Source organism: Cricetulus griseus, chromosome 2 (assembly GCF_003668045.3).
Source record: "Cricetulus griseus strain 17A/GY chromosome 2, alternate assembly CriGri-PICRH-1.0, whole genome shotgun sequence".
Taxonomy (NCBI): Eukaryota; Metazoa; Chordata; class Mammalia; order Rodentia; family Cricetidae; genus Cricetulus; species Cricetulus griseus.
The window spans coordinates 400,278,058-400,298,535 of record NC_048595.1 but is presented as its reverse complement, the minus strand read 5'-3'; positions in this window follow the sequence as shown (position 1 = coordinate 400,298,535).

Sequence of the window (20,478 nt, the reverse complement as noted above, 5' to 3'; positions counted from 1 at the left end):
AGTTTATGTGTGTGAAGGGCTCTCTAACAGGCCCAGTAATTGCTAATATGGTAGCAGCAGGTTTTACCCTTTTCACGTCTCTCTCCTTTGAGAAACCATTAGATTGCATTCCCAAATTTGTCCCCAAATTCCATTACCCTATTTGGCCATTGACTCATTCCTGAGGACACCAAGGTCCAGCAATCAAAATTCATTATTTGGCTACACTGGCTAATCTTTGCAATCAGTTTTCACCAACTCACATTAGCACAGACTTCCCCTCTTCTCCTTGAAAACACACTGCCGAAAGAACAAAAACTTGCTAGATGTCTGCTCTTGTGTGATCCAGAGACAGCCACCCAATCCCATTCTTGACCCTCTGAAGTAATAAATATCCTTTGTACTATAGTGTCTGAGTGTGTTCTATACTTTCTCTGAGGGGCTTCTTTATACTACGTGTGTGTGTGTGTGTGTGTGTGTGTGTGTGTGTGTGTGTGTGTGTCCCTCCAGATCCTGTGAGTCAGTGATTGGTAGCAGGGCTGAGGTTGGCCTGTCCCAGTTTTCAGATGATCTAAGTGCTGAGACCATGGAATCCCTCTTTGAGCATCCATGCTCTCAGCCTTTTTGCTCATCTTGGTGGCTCATTGGAAACCCCTTGGGAGTTTACAAAGCCATTATCATGTAGTGTGTCCTCCATGGAAATCCTGATTATGAGTACTTGGCATCTTTGTGTAATAGGAACATAGGATAAACAATCTCTGTTCTGAAGACAGGAGACATGTCATCACAGGTTTCAGATAGGAACATACCTGTGTCACAGACTCTCCTGGGACTTTCTTAGACAGCTAGTCTCTCCCTCCATGAATACTGAGGGAGCTCATGCAGCCCTGTCTCCTCCCTCTTTGTAGGGGAAGCTGTAGCCACGCCTTCTTAGGGGCTGGCTACAAGAGTACCTGAGGGCTTGTGAGGGCGTGGTCAGAGTGAGTAGGGGGACTGCATTTTCGGTTTCGGTCTCTCTTTGTTTCTTGCTGTACAGACTACCACCGGCTGGCTGGTTTGCTCTGTAAGTAAGGCTTTTTCCTATTAAATACCCTTATATTTCAAAAAAAAAAAAAGATATAGTAAGAAATTACCAGTACGGAGTCAGGTAGAAATATAAGGGTATTTAATAGGGAAAAGCCTTACTTACAGAGCGAACCAGCCAGCCGGTGGTAGTCTGTACAGCAAGAAGCAAAGAGAGACCGAAACCAAAAATGCAGTCCCCCTACTCACTCTAACCACGCCCTCACAAGCCCTCAGGTACTCTTGTAGCCAGCCCCTAAGAAGGCGTGGCTACAGCTTCCCCTACACCTCTTGACACAATTTCTGGACTTTCTGGACCTGGGACAGGGTAGCAAGTCTGATATAAGTCAGGAGGTCCCAGTACATAGCAATCAGGATGTGACATCCAGTGGGCTAGGGTAGTCCAAGACACAGACTTAATACATGTGATCTCTGAGGCTTGTGTTCATGGGCTTCTTTGCTCCTGGGGCCATGCCCTACCACAGGCTGAATTCTGAGCTTGAGATGGTGAAAATGGAGCACCAGAAGGAGATGTCAGATATGAAGAAATTCCCTAAGGAAATTAGTGAGGCCTTGTGCAAGTGCAAGGTGCTGACTGAAAAGACCAACTCCTACAGGTGAGTGTCTGATTAGGATGGGACCCCAGCATGTGGGAAGGACAGCTTCTGCCATTCTTTGTCCTTGAACGAATGTGAGGGCTGTGGTTCTAGCCTCTTTACCTCTAAGCAAGAAGCCTGTCTTATAGCTCTTAGATTTGTACCTCCCAGACTTGAGTTCTCCTGAGGGCAAGGATTCTGAGAGCCCCTCTCAACATTTTTCTGTCAGCCACCAAGATTCTAGATAGAAAACATGGTTTGCACCATGAATGGTCTCTGGGGTATTGTCATGAGCTTACAGAGCCTGTTTCTAAGGGATACATAGGTGAAAGGTATTCCCATTGGGTCCTCTTGTCCTCGCTAGTGCCTGTTTGTCCTCGGCCTGATGCTGTTTTCCCAATGCCATGAACAGTTAAATGCAGGAGGGGGAATCCAATTTTAAAGGTACAGGGATCCTTTTGGTGTCAGGGTCTTCAGAAGTAGTTTGAAGCTTTCTGAAATTTGGCTGTTCTCTGACTTTGGCCAGCACCTGAGTGATGCTGGCATGGCTAATGTAGGCTCCACCCTGTGGCTGTCTGAGGAAATGGGACATTGCAGGGATGGTGGTATTAGCAGGGAGGAGGGGAACATGGAGCTTGACTCTTTTTTGTGTGTGATGATTTAAGCATCCACCACAGCCAGCTTCTGAGTGAATGGACACAGTTGAAGGAAAAAGTCTCCATGTTGAAAGAGGACAACAGAAAACTGAAGAGGGAGCAGATTTTGCTGCAAGAGTCCTGTGAGGAGGCGAAGAGGCTCTGCAAAGAGTCCTATGAGAAGATCTATGACCTCTGGACAAAGCAGCAGCAGGTAGGCTGAAGCAGGGGCAAGCAGGGGCAAGCTACCCATCTGTCTGACTGTACAGAAACATATACACACACCCATGTACCCAACCCCTTACTTACCCAGTTGGACCACTTACTTCCCATCCAATAATGCATTTGTGTGATCAATCACAGGTCTTTATGTGGAGTTTGCCTCTTAGAAGACAGAATGATTGGCTAGCAAATCCTACTGCTGTGGTAGAAGCTGTAGTTCTTTGAGGGAAATGAGTAAAACACATATAACTCACCTATATGTCAATGTGGTAGGAAGGGTGCTAAGCTGGAACCACAGAGTGAGTTCTCAGAGCTTTGAGTGAGTGAGGTCAAGGCCTGTGGAAAATTTCTCTACTAGATAAGCTGGCTAGCCAGAGCTCTTTGAATCTTCTGTCTCTTCACAAGTAGTGTCCTCTGTCTTTTTCTGTCTCATCTAATTGCTAAATGGTTCATTTGTTCAGAAAGAGAAAAGACTTGATGGTTTCTCTTAATTTCTACACTTTGTTTTTTTTTTTTTTTTTTTTTTTTTGGTTTTTCGAGATAGGGTTTCTCTTTGTAGCTTTGGAGCCTATCCTGGCACTCGATCTGGAGATCAGGCTGGCCTCGAACTCACAGAGACATGCCTGCTTCTGCCTCCCGAGTGCTGGGATTAAAGGCATGTGCCACCAAAGTCCGGCAATTTCTACACATTTTTATGACTTTGGTATTAATGTGTTTTGTAATAACAAAAATCAAACAGAAAAACCATGTTATAAATAAAAGGTAGACCTTTTTCCTTTCACTGCACAGATGTAACATACTTGGAAAGGTCTGGTTTGTCTCATTGGATTCACAACATGGAACCCATGGAACCTGGCATACATCTCTGTGCTGACATTTTTTTTTCTGTTCTGACATTTGATGCTCACTCTGTCGTGTCCATGGCTGTGTCTTAGGACAGATTCCCCATCATCATTGAATAGAGTGCTGCAATTCAGAAAAGCATGTGAGCTCACAAGCATCCTACTGACTGACATGGGACTATTTTCATATTAGATGCACTCTATTATGATTAAAAGTGACCATGCGACACTTCCATTCTCTAGTGCTATCAAGGTCTTCTGTGGAGGAACCGGGTAATTTACTTAGGACACAATGATGGATGGGTCCATTTGGTGCTATCTTGGGCTACATTTCCAACCCTCTTCCTTTGACACTCCGTGTTTTGTGGTTAAGTTCAGTTGTGCAGTGATTCTTGGGATGAAAACTTTGCTGGAAGTAGATGGAAGTCAGACTAGCTGAGTCTAAGAGCCTTGGAGAGACCACAGGGAACCAACCACCTCCCATTGCAGCAGAAAAGGTGCTGCAACATGCTGTCCTCTCCTTGCCTTTCTGTGTACAGGAAATGTGTGTGTGTGTGTGTGTGTGTGTGTGTGTGTGTGTGTGTGTTCTCTTCATGTGTATTTTGTGTGTGTGTGTGAAAACATGTTTGAGCCTCTACATGTATGTTCACTAACTCATGGAACAATGGAACATCTTTAAGGATGATGGAGACAAATGTTATTAAGAAAGTAGTGTGCCTGCTCTCGTTAGTATCAATTGGCATCAGTCTTACATCACACGCAGCTGCCCATCTTTCTGCATGTCCACACAGCTAAGCAGAACAAAGAGCCACAAAATGATGCAAACTAAAAGATTTTCCGGGTTTTTGTAGAGGCATAAATATTCATCTGCAAACAATTATTTGGAGCCGGGCTTTGGTGTCACATGCCTTAATCCCAGCACTAGGGAGGCAAAGGCAGGCAGATCTCTGTGAGTTCGAGGCCAGTCTGGTCTCCAGAGCTAGTGCCAGAATAGGCTCCAAAGCTACAAAGAGAAACCCTGTCTCAAAAAACCAAAAACAAAAATATTTGGAAAAGATCAAAGTAGTGTCGTACATGAAGGTGAGAAAGAGGCTACTGAGGCAAATCATGGTGCCTGAGAGGCAGGAAAGGCTGGCTGATGTTTGTTGTCCTCTGCTTGGGGTGAATGGTGACTGTCCACTGGTAACTTTCCTGTCTCTTGTTTTGTTCTTCTCCTCATTGCCTGCTGTCAATTTCCTTTCACTTTTGTTTAATCCTGGGTCAGGGAACATTGTCCTTGGAGCCTGAACTGGATTTTATTCTCTGAGAAATTATGAACTGCAGAGGTGCTTATCCCATTGCCATGCTGAGTGCGAGAACAGGCTGGCTCAGTCAACCCACTTGGGCTCATCGTAGATTAAAGTGCTCACTCCATGTTGTGTCTGCAGCATTCAGAACCTGCTTTTCTTCCCAATTTCTTCATGCTGAGTTGAAATCAGCCTGATGTGGGGGTTGGAAGAAATGAGAACCCTCAGGCATAGCTAGTGGGGTAAAATGATGAAGCCCTATGAGAAGCTATGTATAATTTTCCAAACTTTAAACTGTAGTCCCCAGGTGACACAGTGATCCCAGAATGAGAAGTAAGTGTCCATAGATAATCTAGAGTACAACAGGGTTATAGCAGCGTTCCTCAGAGCACACGCAAACTAGAACCTATTCAAAAGCCCATCATTGATAAAGATAAACATACAATGTGGTCAAGCCATTCCACTGAATATTGTTATGTATGAAGGAATACACACAATCATCATGTCATGAGCTAGTCAGCCTTCTGTTACTTAAAGAAACCCCTGACATGATCATCTTACTGGAAGGAATGGTATATTTTGTCTCCTGGTTGTAGAGATTTTGTACTTTTTAGAGCTCATCACTTGAGTTCATTGGGCCTTAACTGAAGCAGCTTGTGGTTTAAAGAGCTCTTTTGGAAGAAGCTGCCTTCTTTCGAGCCATTTGGAAGCACTGAGTGACAACAGGGGGTGATCCACCACCACTCAGTGGTCTTGTGCTGAGGAACAATGTCTTTAATGCACAGACTAGATAACTTGCTATGCAAGCTTGGATACCTGGTCAAGGAACACTGGTATTGAACATTTTGTGCACTGGGTTTACAAGGCAGGCACATTGTTGACTGATTTTCCCACTGGGTCTCCTTCCAGGTTTCCAGGCATGCATGTGGTACACAGACACATAGGCAGGACAAAACACCTGAACATATAAAAATAAAATGAAATATTATCAACACAAAGAAAAGCAACAATCCTCACCACATCACCACATCCTAGAGCTCAGATAATCCTGTGTTTCCCTGCATCTGGTTTGGAATATTGGATAGAGAGGGTATGGGCTAATGAAAAATAACTCTCTTCTCCAAGGTATTCCATAACATCTCTTCTTACATTAGTGTGTCTAGAACGTAAGCATGTGTACACAATGAAGTGTACTTGTATGTGTCCACCCAGGCATTTGTGTGCATCCATGGATGTGTGTGTGTGTATGTGTGTGTGTGTGTGTGTACAGGCATGCACTCTTGTGTACATGGGTGCAGACTACCCTGCCCTAACAACACAAACTTCTAATGAATAGGACCATGAAATACTGGAGGAAAATCTTCTGTCCCTGATGAAGCAGAAGGAACTGGTTACCCAACAAAGGGACTTGGCAGTAAAGCTGCAGCATCATTTCACTGAGTCCCAGATGAGGTAGGAGCCCAGGCTGGGAGAAGCAAGTGGAGTCAAGTGGGTCCCCTGTACCTGGATCTCTGTCATTTTGGGGTTTCTGTTCATTTGGCAAGGCTCCTAACCACAGCCAGAGAAAGAATTCCTCAGAGCATCATGTTGGCTAAGTGAAGGAAAACTTCTCCAGGAAACAATATGCTTGATCCTTAGTCTTATTGAGACTGTGTCCCCTTCTTCCTGTGTGAGTTCTCTAGTATGGTCTGAGTATCTCATCCCTTAGGGTAGGTCTCCGCACAAATATTCCTATGGTGTCCTCAAAGCTAGAGGGGTGAGGGTCAGTTGTGAAGGACAGTGTGTCCTCCACCACTTTATTTTCCTTAAGGAACATGACCTTTAGTGATAACTGTCTGTCCTTCAGGAGATTTGCAGGCAGCACACTCCTGCTGATTACCGGCTCTCTGCAGGGTTTAACAGTTTCTTGTGAGAAGCTCTCTCTGATCATAACCAGATTAGGAGTTGACAAATTAATGCCATGCAGGCATGAGCTGTAGGAATAATCTGAGCCTTCTCTGCAGTGTTAAGTAGGCTCCAGCAGAGGGCAGGCATAGCATTTTACAGGTTGATCACATTTACCTGGTATCTAAGCAATGCCATGTATCTTTCCTGACTGTAACTCAAATATTGCTATACCTGTGTTTCACAAACAATGTTTTTGGACTGTTGTAGAAATATGCTGTTTGTTTTAGTACAACACAGTGTGTTTTCCTGTTCAATTCCTAGCAATTTTTAAGTTTGAGAAAAAAATCAACTCAGAATCTCAGACATTTTTCCTTTGGGGAAGCAGGGAATGAGCTCTGCTAAAAGGTAATGCTGGATGGTCTAGCAGAGTAGAGATGGGGGTGGGGACTCAAAAGCTGACATGGCAGGTCCCCATCAGGCCTGTGTCCTAGCTGCTTTCTTCCCTTAGGTTTGAACACCTCCAGCATGAACTGGAACAGACGGCAGCCCAGGAGGAGAGCCTCCTGCAGACGGAGCTGCTGCAGCAGGAGCACTGTGTGCCAGGCAAGTGAGCCACCATTCCCAGAAACTAGGGACACATGGGTTGGGTGTTCTCCCTTAACTTTTGTTTACTAGGCATGAATAGGCCCTGAAATTTTTCTTGCCAGTGTCCCAGAGAGACTCTTTCTATGTCTGATTTCCATTTTTCTCTGACAGCACCTCTTCAGAGAACTGAGAAGACTAGAGGAAACCAGACACACCTTGAAGGCATGACATTCTACACCCCAGGATCAAAGCCTCCTCAGAGAAGGCCACCTCCTTGCAGCTGTGAAGTCATCAGTGAGCCAAATATCAACCTACCATCAGAGGATCCAACCCCAATCTAGTCCACATCTGTTGGCTCACTATTTCCAGAGAAAGATTTGCTTCAGACATGAGCTTGAAATACAGAGGACACATCACAAATGACTCAGAACCTGTCATCAAGTGACCACTGTGTGGGGCAAAACAACATGGAGGCAGTCATGAGGGGGAGCAAGGGTTATTCTGTCAGCTTAATGCTATGGGGTTTGGCAAACTGACTCCAATTGTGATGGGAAATCTGATGAGGAAGATTTGTTAATGTCATACTACTATGCAGACTGACTGCATCATAAGCATAGCATCGTCTCTCTAGTGCAGTCCTGACGCTGACTCCATACCATGCACGAGTGTTGCTGGATTATTCACCTCAGAGACTAATCCAGTTCCTCATACCTAGTGTTATCCACTTGCTTTTCCTTACGAGATTTCCGAGGAAACTGGGAACTTCGCTTAATTTTTTCTATTTTCTGTATGTATCTTAAGATATTTGTTCTTTGGGTTTTTTTGTTTGCTTTCTTCATTTTGTTTTAATGGTTATCTTTTGTTATTTCTTTTATTCTTTTCATTGTTTTAAAGTTTGCTAAGGCTATACACTGTATATAATGACTGCCCCTTTATAGTCCCTGTTGAAGAAAATGAATGTATTTATGAATAAAATGCAATTTCTAACGTTTGATCTAAAGTCTCTTCTTTAGTCATGTGAGGAGTCATACTCCTTAAACCCATAACTCAAGATGTATGAATTTCAGCAAGTTCCATGCAGGTTGGGCTGCACAATGATCTCCCAGTCATGGGTCTCAGGGCTACACAGGCAGATGACACCTTGAATATGGATGGAGTGGCCAACTCCATGGATACCCACTACATAATTCTGGTAGCTAGTGGCAAGCTCCATTCTCTGACCTTCAGAAAAGCTTTATTTGTACAAGCAAGGTATCACCATACATAATAGAAAAACTAAAATATGTATTCTTGAGGTAATATATTTACTTACTAGTAAAATGTGGAACACTGTACACAGGTGTTTATGAAGTCATCACACAGAGCACATAAAAGGGAAACACAACTATTGTATTGCTCCAGGTCTCTCAGGAAATGAGAACATTCTTTAAGGTAGAATGAAAGAAATCAGGAAATGCAAAGTAATCTGCCTCTGATTTTCTTTAAACACAGCATGAGTGATAATGCAGGGCCGAAATAATGTCCTCCAATACATGTTGGGACATTTTTTGTGGAGCTTTTATTTATGCCTATGGTGTCTTGTCACCACCATACATGCAATTTTCGTAGATGCCAGATGGGGGCAGTGGATTCCATCTGGTATTTGAGTAAAAGTGAGTTAACTGTCCTGTGGGTCTTCTGAGACAGTGAGAAATAATCTTATGGATGAGCCATCTCTCCAGTCCCTGCACTTGACTTTTCTCCTCCCAGACACTTGTGCCCTATTAGTTGGATTGGATCACCTCCAGTCATAGAGCAAAGTTTCTTGAGACCTATAGGGACCAGTATATGAGGTGGGAATGCTAGTTGACTTAGGCTGCCATGCAGCCATCGGGGCTCTTATAGGCTCAGGATCCCGACCCAGCATCACTGGCTGTCAAATTAGACTCAAATTAGCACCTCTCAGCTAGGATGACAATGAAGATTTGGCCTGTCTGATGAAATGTAGAATTGAGAAGGTGGGATAACAAATCCCCCTTCATGGTCCAGGTAACTGATGATGGAGGTAACTTTATGACTAGGAGTAAAAAAAAAAAAAAAAAAAAAAAAAAAAAAAAAAAAAAGCCTATATCAGGATCCACATACATCTGGTGGAGAGTGTTTCTGTGCAAGACTAAACAAGTTGGGAGATTTTGATGCTGTTCTGTGGTGATATTTTATTTGTGTTCTAATAATCAAACCTCTCCTAAAGATCAGAGGATGGAGCTTCCGACTAATAAACCATAGAGGCCAGGTACTTGTGGTCAAAATTTTGATCCCAGCACATGGGATCCCATGCCTTTTATTCCAGTTCTTGGTGGCACATGCCTTTAATCCCTGCACTACGGAGGTGGAGACAAGAATACAAGGTTGGTGGGGACAGGATCTCAGTCCCTTCATTGTGAGGATTCTCTCAAGGTAAGAATTCTCTACAGTGGCTGCCTTCTTTACTTCTTTGATCTTTTAGCATTTACCCAGATATCTGAATCTGGGTTTTCATTATTGAGACCAATTAGAGCTTTTGCTGCACTGCCCGTTACTACAGCAGACCTCAGATTATAGTGAGACAATGTTTCTTCCAGATGACTGCTTAACTCTTGTGAAGTTTTCTGGAATAGATCTGATTTCTTTGACAGATAGTAAGTTGGATATTTAATGTATGAAGGAAGTCATCGAGTGGGTCTCCAGAATGGATTTGTCACATGAAGGGTTAAAAGAACCTAGTGTCCCCTGATCTTCATGTGGCTAGATGTGTCAGATCTTGTCCACAGACGCTAAGACTTCTGGTTTTCCCTCCTTCCTTAAGCTAGAATATCTCCATCTCACGTAATTACTCATGTTGTTATATTACTGGGTGTTCCATTTGAGAACTTTCAGAGTTATTTTCCTTTCTGGCCCAGAAGCTATAGAAATCAAGAAGGCCAGTAGCAAACATCACCTGGTAAATAGTTTAAGGGAATGTGAAAACTGAAATTTGTAGCTTAGATGAGGCTATTGAGAGGATACTACTACTCTAAAAGGTCGTCTTCACATATCGGGAATAATTGTTCATGATGGAAAGTTTTCTATGTGGAAGCAGAACTTATAGATTGAAGTTTAGAATGAATATCACTATACACAGAAGGGTATTTTTTAGAATGACTTAGAGGCTATGTTTCATGTAATTTATATTGGCCAAGCAAGCACACCATCTCCCAGAAAAGATTTTAGTCAAGAAGTATAAAACTGATAATCAAAATTCCTCTGCTCATCCATTTCACTTAACTATGTCGGAAGCAGTCAGTCAGTATAATGTCAAATTGAAAACTATCGAGAATGGCAGTAGTAGCCATGCGGGGTCCTATGTGCTGGTGCTTCCAGCAGCACATTTTCTCCAGTGGTGGCTGCCCTCACCATGGCATAGGAAGAGCCCATGCAGTGTGTCCAAGGAGATCTGTGTCATCTTTCTCTGCTGTGGGAAATCAGACTGAAGTGACTAAGTCTGTGATATACATAACTCGAGAAACTTTCTTTAGAGTGGACAGCGAGAGAAAAGGAATAGTTCTATAAACTGCTTATTGGTGGCTAAAGCTTTGAAACAACAGAAGAAAGTTTAGAAACTACTATGAGCAATGGGGAAAGCTCACAGACTGTGTGGTTGAGGGAAACTGCAAGCAAAATATCAAGAGGATTTGGTTTTGTTACTTTCTCTTCCATGGCAGAGTTCGATGCTGCCCTGGCTGAAAGGCCTCATTCCATTGATGGCACTGTAGTTGGGCAATGTGCTGTAGCAAGAGAGGAGTCTGGAAACCAGGAGCCCATGTGACTGTGAAGGAGCTATTTGTTGGTGCATTAAAGAAAATGCCAATGAAAACCACCTTGGAAATTACTTTGAACACTGTGGAAAAATTGAAACAATTCACATAATCACTAGCAGGCAGTCTGGAACCAAGAGAGGATTTGGCTTGTTTCTTTTGATGACCAGGATCTGGTGGATAAATTGGTATTGCAAAATTATCATAAGATCAGTGGTCACAATGCAGAAGTTAGAAAGGCATTGTCTAGACAAGGAGTGCAGGAAACCAAGCTTCTCAGAGCAGAAGTGAGGAATCTTTGGTTTGGGGGCTTCTTGTGGTGGTGGTAGTAATTTTTGAACAGGACCAAGAATCAACTTTAAGGGGAGATCTGATGAATCTGGAAGTAGTTATGGATTTGGGAATGTCTATGCTGGATATGGATTTGGGCATGAAGGTGGTAATTTTGGGGGTAGTCCTGATTATGGAGCAGGAAGAGGAGAATATGTTGGTAGAGGATCTGGATATAGCAAATAGGGTGAGAGATATGGATGTGATTATGACAACCCTGGAGGAGAAAATGATGAAATAGGAGATTACATTGACTTTGGAAATTATAATCAGCCACTTCCTAATTATTGTCTGATGAGTAGTGATTTGATGGCAGCAGGAATTGGGGACCATATGATGGGAGAAACTACCGTCCTGGAGGAAGCGGGGATAAGGTGGGAGGAGCTGATACTGAGCTTCCTCCTACTTACCATGGCCTCCACTGTGTGAATAGGAGGGGATTGTTTCCAGAATGCCCCTTGCTTCTGCTATGCTTCCTACCTCTTTCTGCTTTAGTGTTCCTGTTCTATTTGGCATGGTGTGATTACTCTGTGAAAGTATACCACCATATGTAGGATAGAATGATTGTTCCTTGGACAGGTATTTAGTAGGGGAGCACTTACACAAATAATTGTAAATAAACATCACTTTCTTCCTGATCCTGATGATAGTCTCTACCATTCAGATGGTTTCAACACAACCCAGAGAGAGAGAGAGAGAGAGAGAGAGAGAGAGAGAGAGAGAGAGAGAGGGAGAGATAGAGATAGAAAGACAGAGAGAGAGAGAGAGAGAGAGAGAGAGAGAGAGAGAGAGAGAGCAGGTCCCTCTTCTTCCTTATAAGTGGATCACATCTGCACCTGAAACCATGCCCCAAGGATGTGGCCACCACTGAAAGTTCACTGGCAATGTAAGATGCCACTACATTTCCCCTTTTTGTCTAAATAGGAGGATTTTAAGCTTGATAGAAAATTATGTTCAATGATAACAAATATCAAGTGTAGTTCGAGAGAAAGAACGGTAAAAACATACACAAATTTAGACCTACAACCAGCAAGTGCAACATTAAACAAGAACCACAAACTAAAAGTTCAGTCCCAGGGTAATGGCACATAACAGAGATTACTCCGATAGCTATGCTATTCTGGAAAGTCTAAGTCTTGTACCTAATATGTTCTAGCTAAGATAAAAGAGGATGTTAGCTGTGACTATCAAACCTGAGACATAAAATAACATTACAAGGGCAAGCAGGTAGTGCAATTGGGAAATTTCCTAGAGGTATAAGGAATGACAGAAACAGCTGGCTACCTGAACAGTCACCCATGTTCTCATAGCTACTTTCGGCAACCAACTTTGGCTAAGGCCTAGAGTATCTAACAGACCATCTCAGAAGCAGGAAACTTTGAGAGACTGTCCTACCCTTACTTGTCAACGTTCAGCAGTGTCTTTATATTTATCCTGCTAGCCCAGTTAGGACAGCATGTCCAATGTCACCAGTCAAGACAGGTGCAGTTCTTTGTCTGAAAGGCCAGTATTGAAAAGAAGAAAATGAAGTTCAAATGGAGTATCATCCATGCCCATCATATGTTTGGGAATCACTCGGTGCTGTCAGGGGCAATTGTGTCTCATATCAACGGAGTTCTACATTATATAAAACATTTAAATGCCATATTCTGTGGGTCTTTGAAGTGTTTGAAGATCAAATATCTATGTTGGCTACCTCTCTGAGCACATAGAGACCCAGAGTAACATCATTAGTTATAAGAATCATGAGTAGCTACAACCTGTAAAACTCAGAAATGCTTACTGACTGAAGCTTTCAATATATAATTTAAACAATCTTTAAAGAGATGTGCAGCATAAGGACAATGACCTCAAATTTGTAACTATATACATATATATGTAAATCTGTAGCTCAGAGGTAGAACTGAAATATTTTGAACACAGGTAGAACTGTATAGTTCAAAATGATACAAAATATCCTAAATTGTATCAATATACAAAATATCTTAAGCATATTATGTAGAAACATACATATATACTATATGATAAAGATAATTTTACATTAGTGTGAAAAAACATCCTAAAAAGAGAAGCCGACACAGTATGACAAATATAATTTCAAATGTGAAACAATACACAAATTATCCAAGATAAGAATACAAAATTAATTCTACATACGTATCAAGATATAAGAATCTATAACAATATAAGTTGTCTATAGCTAATTAGGAATCTACCTATATCCCATCCCATCCATTCCCTTATACTTTTCTACAAGGGACTCCTGAGTCTGAATATCATTTTCTGTTCTCAAACCTACACAACTTAAAGCCAACCCTAAGCAGGTGACAATTATCTATACCCTTGGGGAAAACCAAAACACCATCAAAGTCAACTATAGGGAAAGGGGGTATTGTTTTTTAGAATTATTTTCAGCATTACATGGTTGTGAAGGCAACTCTATTGGATCCTGTAGGGAGAAAAAAAAAAAACCTAAAGCAATGGTTAAGTCTTAAGAGGAGTAGTTGTCAATTTGTAGCAGGTGTCTGAATAGCAGCAGGTGATGCTTATCTGAAGCTCAGGACAGAGTGTGGTAAGAAGATAGACCATTTCAGCTAGCTGATCTGGAATTATCTAGAACATTTTTAGTCCAAAACTGATTCTAGCGTGGTGTTTACTAGTTGAAAGACATCATGTTGAATCAAGTGGATCACTGTTGTGGGGACCCATCTTCTTTCTGGAGACTTTAGAGATCGTTGTTAAGAACCTGGCCGGAACCCTTTCCTGACCCATAGCCTCTCCCTGCACAGGGCTGTGTGGTAAAATTTCTCTCAGGTTTCAGCATGGAACAGCATTGGGGCACCTGAGGAAGCTTGCTCTTTGGAGAGCACACCCCAAAGTGTGCCCTTAAGCCCCCTTTTTCGGAGTGAGATTGGGGATCAGACAGACCATGGCCAACCAACTCATGCTTGGTCTTCAAGGGGCTGTGTGGTCACCCAGGGAGGGATGAGAGTTCAGGAGAAGCTTCTTCCAGAAAAAGGCATTATTGGAGGAAACTAGTGCTGGTCAGGGGTTTGTTGTGAAGGGTCCAGAAATAGAAATATGGAAATGAGGGATCCAGAAACAGGAATATAGAAATATAGGAATGTGAATTTGTAGCTTAAAAACATGTAGGCGTGGCCAGTCACCAGCCCTGTCAGCGGTTAGGGATTAATTTTTAACAATGGGGTTCCTTGCTTTATGGCAGCTCTGTCTGTGATCAAAGTTTAGCATTTTTCAGTGGTTACCTGCAGCTAAGGGTAAGCTATCACTTAACCCTCTGCCACTGACAACCCAAAAGTGCTGGGACCTAAGTTATCTTTTAATAAGGAGCTGTGACTTTAGGTTGCTTTGTTCCATATTCATCCCTGCCTTGGGAAAATGGGCATTGCCAGGGAAGTGCAGAGATTGGTAAACTCCAGGAGAAGTGCGTGGGAGAGACAAGTAGCTAATATAAACACTAACTTAACCAAATGGAAATTGTAAAAATAATATCTTTTTATTAAAGATATTATTTAAACTTTTGCCTTGAGATTGTAAAAATTATTTTCTCCATACCTTATGCTTACTTCTTACTATATAAGGGGAGTCTGAAGTCTACTCAGGTTGGTACATTTACAGAAGCCAGAACTCTGGCTGAGAACTCTTGCTGTGGTCTCAGTAAGCTGATAAGTTTTTTTGTATCCCCTGCTTCAGACTTTGGTAGTCTGTTCCCCCACCCTTTGCAGCACTGGGCCCAACATTCTCTATAGAAACGGACCTAACTATCTCCTAAAAAGCTATGTGTGCCACTGATGAACTGAGTGCTGATCTCTCTCAGGGGACTGTAAGGAACCCCACAGGAGATGTCTCCTATGGTACCCAGCTTCTTGAGCCAGCATCCTGAAGGACCCTGAAGGAGAGAACAGCTTTTAGCACACTCAAGGGCTAGGGCTGAGACTTCAAGATGCAGAATCACCCCAACAATAACTATAGAGTCCTTAAAGCAACCAGAGCCTAAGCCTTGACCTCAACCAAGTCCTAAAACTTAGGTTCAGCCATTCACACAGATCAGCCTCCAAATAGAACATGAGTCTGACCACAGAGTACCCTTGGGAGGACCTCAGCCATGGCCACACATGGCACCCAGTCTAGACCCAGGGCTACATCAAATAATGCCTAGGCATATCCAACCTGTGGCCTACAGCCCATGTGTGACTAGAAAGCAATATGATTACAGTCTAACACAGTACTTTAAATTTATTTAATGTATCAGGAGATTTTATCTATTTATTTATTTATTCATTAAGATGGTTTCTCTGTGGTTGGGCCCTGGCTGTCCTAGAACTTGCCTTGTAGAACAGGCTTACCTCAAAGTCACAGAGATCTGCTTGTCTCTGCTTCTTACGTGCTGGGATTAAAGATGTGTGCCACCAATCCCAGGCTCTTTTAGGAGATTTTTATTTTATAACTCCATTCACAGACCTCAAGCATTAACTTTATAAATGACTACACCACACCACAATGTCATAAGGTTGTTTGCACCTATGGAATATTTTTCAGCAAATCTAGAATCTGTACTGAACTTTATACACTACAGGGGTTTCTGTGACCTGTTGCCTACCCAAGTGCAGGGAGAAGTTCAGGGGAAGGGGAGGGTGGGTACAATGCAAGGACTAGAATTTTGGTCTCTGTGCCTGGCCCAGTTGGCCAAACCAGTTGCTTGACAAAGATGTGCTTTTGCAGACTTGCTGGTATCTTATAGCTAGGCCACTTAAATGCCCCTTTATTACCTTATTGTAGAGAAATGAGTGATTAATAGTTTTGGCAATCTACAGTACTTTCATTTGCTCTATCACTGAGATAGCTAACTTTTGGTAAAGGCATCAAAGCCTGCCATCAACACAAAGTAAACAGCAGGAAAGAACAGCTCCCTACAACAACACAACCACAACCGGTGTGACACCATAAGGACAGCCCATTGCACCTGCTATTCCTAGAATGGTCTTCAAGGTGGTCTCTGCCTTTAGGCCCCTCCATTTGGTGCCCAGTGACAGCCAGGAATTGCTAGTGAGCCACTGAAGCCCCAGGAGCAGGCAAGATAATTTTGCCTTCGCTGTCCCATATAATACCACACAAGAAGGAAACAAAACACAGCCAAAATAAACACAGTACACACACCAAGTCCTAATAGGAGGCTCAGAGTACCTAGGCTGCCAGTGGTGATTCCAGAATTGCTTAGCTCAGACCAGGCTCATGAAAGGAAGCCACAGCAGAGCTGAAAGGAGTTCTGACACAGGAGGAAGGCACTTGGGACCAAATGGAACAATCCAGGAAAACTCACATGTGTGCCAGATGTACGCATGAAGACAGGCTCTTAGCATATGGTCAGTCTTCAATCTGTCAGCCCACCTCGTGCTCATGATCACAAAGTCTGTAGACATGTCTGTCCTTCAGGAGGGCAGATGGGTAGTGACTTACTCTCCAAATACGCAGAGCCAAACAAACACAGCATCAGCAACAGTCAGATCCCAAGAGGCCTCTCCATCCACCAGAACTCAGCTCCCCTGCCAACAGGAGTCCAGTGTGTTTTTATTTCTGATTTCAAACCTTGTTTGGCATCCTCAGCCAACAGAGGGACTACTACTTCTTTCTCCACAATAATGGGACATGGGGCGGTGGCACTCCTCCTCCTCATTGCCCTTGCCTAAACCAACACACTTAGCAACGGCATGACACCCAGAAAAACACATCAGCCTCCCACATCCAGATGCATGGCCCAACCTCTCATCTCCTGGTGCCTCAAGTGTACCCAGACTGTATCCCACTCCTGCCCAAGACAGCCCCAACAGGCCATCAAACACACTTTGTGAGCCCCAAAGTGAGAGCTGATTGTTACACTGGCTCAAAGCCTGGCCCAATGTGGGGTATGCTAGAAGACAGCAGGTCAGCTGACTAGGTACCTTACAGGGACCTAGCTCTTGCTCAGAGACAAGACAAAGAGGACAACACTTTCACCCTTCCCTTATGCATACCCCAGATGGAAACTGTGGCCACACAGTTGTATAGGCCTCCACAGGCATACCTGGGACCTTGGAGGTGGTATTTACCTCCAGAGGGCCTCACTAAGGCTCCCATTCCTTGGGAAAGTGGTTGCAACTAATCATTTTTTTTCTCTTTAGAAAAGAAGAATTTTTAAAGAGTGCAAATAGAGAGATTTAAGGGAGAGGTGGGGAGTTCAGATCTCATTTGATTTCCAAACTTATTTGCTGGGCATTCTCTCCTTCCCATCTCAATCCCAAAACTCTCTCTAGGGGGCTCTGGCCACCCTCTTCCATGAGGCTCAGTGACAACCTAGAGACAGAGACCCCTAGAGATCCTCAACCCTTAACACCCCCAAATCCCATCCACATGAGGTAAGGCGCTCCCCTAGAGCAGAAATTCAGCTGGAACCCAGAGAGAGGGTGGGTGTTAAAGAAAGAGCAGTTAGAGCTGTGTAGAACTTCCAGCTCCTCCTGAAGCCCACCTCTGCAAAGAGGTGGTTTCAGGCCATCAAAAGGGAAATAATGTTGAGAGCATTCTTAAAAACATCCTGATGCATACTCCCGATCTGCCTTCATTTCTGGAAGTCTGGTATCTCAGAGCATTCTTGGTAAGTGGCTGGTGTTTTCTCAGAAGCCTCCAATTCCCAAGCCCTGGTTTCTAGAGTTCACATTCCTGCCCTTGATTCAATGAAGGACCCTTTGCCTCTCTGGACTCTGCCTCCCATCATAAAATTTTTAATTATATTTATTCATCTTATTTTATGTGTATGTTTGGCTCACCTGTAGGTATGTGTCAGCGTGAGCATGTGTGTGTGTGTGTGTGTGTGTGTGTGTGTGTGTGTGTGTGTGTACCATGTGTGTGCTTGGTGCTCACAGAGGTTAGAAAATGGCATCAGATCCCCTAGAACTGGAGTTATCAATGGGGATGAATCCCCATGGAGGTGCTGAGAACTGAACTTGGGTCCATTTCAAGAGCAATAAATGCTCTTAACCACTCAGCCATCTATTCACACACAGTCTGATGGATTTTCAACAGGTGGACTAGAAGTCTCCAATAGGAACTATCACAGTTTGCTGCTATGTACCCTACCCACCAACTGCAGACACAGCCCCAGAGAACAATAGGAAGCACATCTAAGGACTTTAGTATGTCTCCCAAAGCTACACCCCAATGCACACCAAGATCCTCCAATGGGAGTGAGGAGCTCAATTCTCAGGGTCACATGCTGAAAGCAGAGCATCTGTTTGGGCTGTACCATATTTGCTCATTTAATAACACCACAGATTCTCACACAACAGCTCCCAAGCTCAGGATTTCTGAGACCATCCTTGCTTTATGTGGTTAGTCCTATGAACACAGGTTTTCCTCAACTTGGCCTCCCTGGGTACAATGGGGGCTCAGTGTGCAAATTGCGCAATGGAGAGTTCAATCTGGTCCCCTCTGGGTCTCAGCCAACTCAGGACCTGGTACAAGAGCAGATGCTGGTGAATGAATGCCTAGGGAATGGGTAACACCCACTCTGAGATACTTGGGCTATAGCACTGAACTTGCAGAAGAGATCAGAGCCCATGGGACCCCAGCAGAGGCCTGGCCTGCTCATCCTGGAACCAAGGCCAGAGCCTCCAGGTCAGGTGTGGAGTTTTGGGGGAAGTATTATTCGCGTCATGCAGTACAGCCTCTGGTTCAGGACCAGGAATCAGGGTCTCCTGACCCAGCTGGTAGCCAGGGCATTTTGGGGCTCTTCTATCTGGGAAATGGTGACAGGACAAGGGAGTAGGTCCTGGTTTGCTTGGCAGGGCATTGGATGGATCATTGGCCACAGGACATCCACTTTGGATCCCAGTGCTGGGTCTACTTGGAGACCTGAAGAAGATCAGAGACAGCTCCCAACTCCCTGACTGGACATGGGAGTGGCAGACCTGATCCTCTGCTGCTGGGCAAGCAGGATAACTTGTACAGCAACCTGACCGGGAGCAGGGGGAAAGCAGAGCCAGCAGAGCCTCATTTGCAATCCTGGGCCATGGTGCCTCTTGTTCCCCCAGAGAACCCTATGTGGACTCCTTGGCCATGTCCCAGTCAGAGGGCTCTGCTGCACTGCAGGCACTTCAAGCTCCAGGCCTATCTCTGGCAACTCTAGACAGAGTGGACTCTAAGCATGCTACCTCCCCACTCCCTCCTCTTCTCTTAAAGGTATAGAGCAGGGATTGAAGAGAGAAGGTACCAGACACAGCATCCACAGTCCCTTAACCCTTCCCAAGCTGCACTGCTACTGAGCCCCTGGAGGAGTAGAAACCCACCTGCCAGGGCCACTGGACTCTGACCAATGTAGACAGACTAGAGTTCATAGGATTGAGAATCTGAAAGCTGGATAGTGATGGAGACATGGTCTGCAAGCCATGGGTTTACTGGGTATGTTCACTGGGACATGCTTGGTGAATAATTAAAGTGGAAGAAAGTTCTATGTGTGACCTAGCTACAATTTAACAAGTAGGTGAATTGTACACAGGACCAGTTGCATACACCAGAACATCAGTGGTTACAGTTCCCTGGGCCTGATGCCCACACTTGTCATCTCAGGGTTCAGGAGGCTGAGGTAGAAGATAACAGCCATAGAGAAGGGATCAAGTTTAGGGGGTCGCTGAGGATTGAACCCAGGGCCTCAGGCATGACACATTCCTAGGCCCTGGAAGAAATATGAAATTTAGCAAAAACCCTTTAAGGTTTTAATACAGATTTTTTTGTAAATTGGAGGTCAGCATGTTGACTTCATATGGTGAGATCATGTATGAAGAATAATGATGCTAGAGCGATACTCCCTGAGCCAAGACACACTGGGGTGGGCCTAGGCCCTATCCCTAAGGATATGATAGACTCTGATGACCTCCTGTGGAAGGCTCACCCTCCCTGGGGAACACAAAGGATAAGTGATAGGTAGGGATTTAGTTGGGGAGGGTTAGAGGAGGAGGGGAGTGAGAGGGAACTGTTTTGGCATGTAAAACAATCTTGTTTCTAATTCAAATTTAAAAAAAAAACAGACAAAAAAAAAGAGTAATGATGCAACTACATCATGAAAACAGGTTAGAAAAGGACCAAAAAGTATCCTTTGAATTCATCAAATGGTTTAGATGACAGTATTATGTGATTAATTTGCTCATTATTTTGACACGGTTATTCTTAACTTTAACACCGTGCATAGAACA